Genomic DNA, 5,252 nt, shown 5'->3' with positions numbered 1-5,252 from the left:
AAAACAATCGAAGATCGAATGGATCAAAAGCTGGAAAAAGTTTCGACAAGCAACCTTGTTGGTCGATACATTGGGTTGATGGTATCGACCAATAGTATCGACCAACGAGAGTCTTGGACAAAAAATGGGATTTTTGGGTTTTGGCTCAAAATGGGTCTTCCGGGTCTCGGATCGATATGAAACTTGGAGGGATGCTTAAGAACAGTAGCAGGAGACTACGTAGAAAGAATTAACATGATCCAATGGTCGGATTGAAAACCCCCAATTTGAGGTCCTAGGTTCAAACTTGCAAGACCCATGTTCTTCAATGAAAACCATTACAATTGCAAGAGAACTTAGGAATTTAATCAATAGAATGATGAGCAGCAGAATATAGACAATTACTAACATATAATCAGACCTAATTGAAAGAGAAAATCAGATTAAGAGATGAATTCATGTTGTAAAGAAGAGGAAAATCAAAATAAGAAAGCAAGAACATCATGTATGAGAATCATAGCATGGAAAGAATGAAGAGAGGTTTAATCAACCCAAGAGAGCTTGTAGAAGAGGTGGTTGCAAGGTTGCAGCACCTTCTCCACGAACTCAGTAGCAAGAACAAGATGAGGTAGAAGTACATTAGAGAGAGAGTGAGAGATTACATACCTTGGAGAAGAGATTAGAGAAGAGAAACAATGATTCTTGTAGAAGATCATCACCCAAGCCAAGGAGGAGGCTTAGAGGAGCTTTCCCACATTCTCAGATGTTGAAATGAGTGAAATAATGATTTAGGTTTGAGGTTTCACTTAAAAGGACAAAGGAATATCCAAACAGCATCTTTTTCACGATTCTGGGCTTGTTTTGGTCGATACCTTTGGTTGATAGTATCGACCAATAGTATCGACCAATAGCAGTTTCAACAGAATTCTCAGGAATAGTTCAGCAACTTCGAACAGGGATTCGGAAGGCTATACAAGGTCAAATTGAGTGAGGTTTTCTCCTACAAGTCAATAAATAAGTCTAGTTTCCAGAAATACCTTTGGATCAAGCATGGGAGTTCATTAGGTCTACCAACTAAGCTCACCTTCTTCAATGCGCAAGCAGGATTTGCCAGACATAGTTCAGCAACTTCGGACAGGGATTTGGAGAGCTATATGGGGTCAAATTGGGTGGGGTTTTCTCCTACAAGTCCATCAAGAAGTCTAGTTTCGGGAAATACTTTTGGATTGTGCACAGGTGTTCATTAGGTCTACCAACTAATTCACCCCTCTTCGGTGCGCAGATTCAAAACTAACACTAACAACGCTCTCAAGTGAGGGGCATCATCGTCAATGTCCATGGGCTTGGGCTCCGACACCAAATCATCAACCAAAAGGGTATACAAGGACTTTTCCCACCACTTCGGGTCATTGGATCAACAGACAATACAAATTCCGGGCCGGGTCAGGGTAAGGATAAGGCCGGATATGGCCTCCTAAGGCTTTCAAGGATAACAACATTGAAATCAAGGTCCAACTTCAAGGTCTAACATTAAACAAGTCTTCCTTTATCCCAAAACAAATAGGGTATCCCGGGCTAGGTTTGGCCTGGATGTCACAACCTCCTTATCAATCTACAACTTATGCCTCAGCTATACTTCAATCAATCCCTAGCATGTCCTCCACTGACCAAGCAAAGACATCTGCATTTTGTGAACTAGCTTCCATTTAAACTCGTTCCCTTACTCAAAACCTATCATGGTTCCACGCTCTGGGTTTGAAACACTTAACAAGACTGTCTGAAGAGTTTCCACTTGTTCTCCCCTCTACATCTGATTCTCATCTCTATCATCTCGTACCTCAACTGTCAACGCAATGCCACAAATTGGTACTAATGATTGATTTCGGATGAAGTTGAAGTAGCAGTTTTTGGATTGTCTTTGGTCAATCTTACAAACACCAACACCTTCCTTAGTTGGGAACTTTATCATCATATGTATGTGAGAGACTATAGCTCCCAATGCACTTAGGAGTCGGTCTCCTAGGCTCAAATGTTGCGCACAACCATGAACATGGTAGGCAATGTCACTTGAAAGGGATAAGTCCCCACCGTCAGATTAATTTGGATATTTTCCTCTGCGGTGGTAGAACTTCTCGCAAACCTATAAAGAAGGGTTGCACTTGGCATCAAGGCCTCTTGGACTATCTTGAGATGATGGAAAGCATCTAGAGATAGAATATCTGTTGATGATCTAGTGTCCTCCAATACTCTATAGACCATATGGTTGGCCAACTCACCTTAATGACTTTGGCATCATCATGTGGAGTGCAAACATCCACTAACTCGTTTTCAGCAAAAGTATAGGTTCACAGTGAACAAAAAGTGTGTTCTTGGAGGGCTCAACAGCACCTACCACACACATACTTCTCTTAGCTTGGCAGAGAGACTCAGGAGTAGGTCTCCCAAAGATTGTGTTAATCTTTGGAAGATCCTCGTCCTTGGAAGTTGCTGGGGCCTTTCCTTTAGATTCGTCCCTTTGCTTGGGAGGAGTTCTGTTGCATCTCCTCGGAGGGGATCTTTCTCCTTGACAGTCAGACTTAACGTACTAGTCAATTGCCCTCTAGCAATTAACTGCTCTATCTCGATCTTGAGCATACAGCAATCACTGGTATGATGCCTTTGTCTTTGTGATAGAGATAGTACTTTGACATGTCAGTCGTATTTTCTGGCCTAGTGTGTAACTTTACAAGTTTCCTCAATAAGCCTGTGTCTCAGATCTACATTAGAATGGCAGATTGTGGCCTATTGAGAGGAGTAAAAGCCTCCTCATCATTATCATCATCAATTCGCCTACTTCGCCATTCTTGCTTCCCCTTTTGTTCTCTTCTTGGGGGTCCTGGCCTGAAGCTTTATTCTCGAATAGTCTGCTTGAAGGATTTCTCTCTATCTTTTATAATCACTTTGATTCGCCTCCAAGACTTCTTCCACCATTTCCATCTCATATCCTAGATCTAAAAGTTCAGCTAGTCTTGGGTTTTCTCTCTACTATGGATGTCATCAAATTTTCATAGGTAGCTGCCCTCTTGAATGCGGTGAAAGCCACCTTGTCATCTAAGGCCTTAATTAGGATTGAAATGTTGTTGAAATGGGGTATGAACTCACGAATCGACTCAAAGCGTCCTTGCTTTAAGGCCACAAGGTTGCCTTCTGTCTTATCTTTCTTGATCCACTCTTACAACAAACAGCGAAGGCATAGCCCAATTCAGTGAAGTTATTGATGGAGTGTCTTGGTAGATGTGAATACTAGGAGAGAGAATAGAATAGAGAGATGAAGGCAAACTTAGAATCATACAAAATATATCAATAAAAAGGGCAAGTTTGGAATTTTATAAAATTGTTTAGTAATGACATCATCATTACTTTAGTCCCTAACAGTAAGGTGTGTTTGTTATTGATTCCAAATCCAAAACGTCAATATATAATAGGATATATTGTCGTGGTTGTCAGGGAGATGCTTTTGGTTTTATTTTTCTAATTTTTATGTAAACCAAAATGTTTTTTATTACTATTATGGGAATATTATCTCATTGTTTTTCTTTTATGTTTATAGATAGGGAATTCAACTCAATTGTCTTTCTACACCAAACCAACCGATCTTGGGTTGTTGTACCTCATAGGATTGCATCACCTATTGTATTGTTATCCCGAGGTTGGTAACCTCTAAAATTGAGTGTGGTTCTTCTCAACCCCCCCCCCTCCAAAAAAAAAAACCCTCTCCCATCCTCTCTACCTTCCACCTCCATCCCCTCCTCGGTCCTCTATATTCATCCCATCTGCCCCCTCACCCTCCACCATATTTGATCCAAACCTCCACTTCATTCCTCCTCACTCTGATGGCCTCTCCACCCGAGCCTTATGTCCCATCTCCGCCCTTGAGGCTGATATCTCTCTCTGAAAGGATGCTTTGATTGGAAAATTCCTCAGTGCTTGTCCTCCCTTTTCAAGCACTGGAAATCCCAAGGTTTCCTTGATGTCTTCCTCCTAGCAACAGTACTTTCCTATTCTGATATCTGTCTTCACTGGCCAAAACCTACTCCCTCAATAGAGCACCCTAGCACGTAAGCAACTTGCAAATTACGAGTACAAAAAAAAGCATAGTGAACCCTCGATAACTCCCTTTACATTCCAACCCATACTCTCCAATGATCTTCAATGCAACATCCGAGAACATTTCTCAGATTTATCCTATCTTGGCTCCCCTCTCTCTTCCCCCAATTCATCTTTATAGTATCTGGTTCACTATAATGAGCACCACTCATACTCAGAATTAAGGGTAGAAGCAAAGGCAAGCTTCTCCTACTTGCGGCTCATTGAGCGACGATTCTTCATTTGGGTTAGCTACCATTTAACGTTTCCTATTGATATGTTTCTAGAGCTAAACAAATAAAATTAGAAAGAGAGCCAATCTCTCACAAAAGAAACAAAGGATATATTTATACCAACACATAGAAAATGTCCACAGATCCGGTTCTCTTCTTGTATCACCAGTCATACCAAGAATTGATGGTAGAAGTAGAGACAAGCTTCCCCTACTTGCTAGCGGTTCGTTGAGCGACGATTCTTTATTTGGATTAGCTAATAACCCGATGGGGGGAAGCTCCCTCGCAGCATTATGGATATGGCTCGAGCATTTTGAACCCGCCACAACTCTCTTTACATTTGAGCCCATACTCTCTGAAGGTCTTCAACTCAACATCTGGACATTTCTTCTCATACAGACTCACAAGTTGAGCCATGAGTAAGAGGTGGATACCGGTTGTGATTCAACTTTGAAAATAGAAGTTATAGGCTTGGGCATTGTGGTCATTTTATCCATTTTCAAAACTTTGAAAATAAAAATATAGCCTTGGGTGTTATGGTCATTTTATTCATATGAGGTTGGGGGAAGTTGTCCCATTTGGAAGGATTCTTAGGAAATAAAATAAAAATAAAAAAGTGATTGTCCGACTGGAGACACCTCTTGGGGCACAATGGGTTCAAGGCACACCAGCTTGTAATCCTTCCACTGTTAGGAGCGGGAGGTTATCGCTGCTCTGTGAAACCAGCCTGACGCATTGCCCTCACCTCTAAGAGCCATGAAGTCCAAGCCTTCGCCTAAACCACATGGCTCAACTCCTCACTTGGAACGGGCAAGCAAGAAACTGTACCATTGAGTCCGACCCAGCAAGAGTTGTACCAGCGTCCAATCACCTTACTGCCCCCCTTGGTTACAAGCTCTCGCTACTGAGCTCGGC

General features: G+C 41.8%; 1 non-coding gene across 1 annotated transcript; it reads right to left on the bottom strand.

The window, feature by feature from the left end:
* Positions 1-4,949: 4,949 nt before the first annotated feature.
* On the bottom strand, positions 4,950-5,252 carry LOC149019387 (signal recognition particle RNA). The gene has a single exon (XR_016173299.1).

The sequence above is a fragment of the Hakea prostrata genome, chromosome 4, assembly GCF_041222555.1.
Source record: "Hakea prostrata isolate BN-2017 chromosome 4, UWA_Hpros_2, whole genome shotgun sequence".
NCBI classification, from domain to species: Eukaryota; Viridiplantae; Streptophyta; class Magnoliopsida; order Proteales; family Proteaceae; genus Hakea; species Hakea prostrata.
The sequence above is the reverse complement of the archived record's forward strand: the minus strand, read 5'-3'. Positions and strand labels throughout refer to the sequence as shown.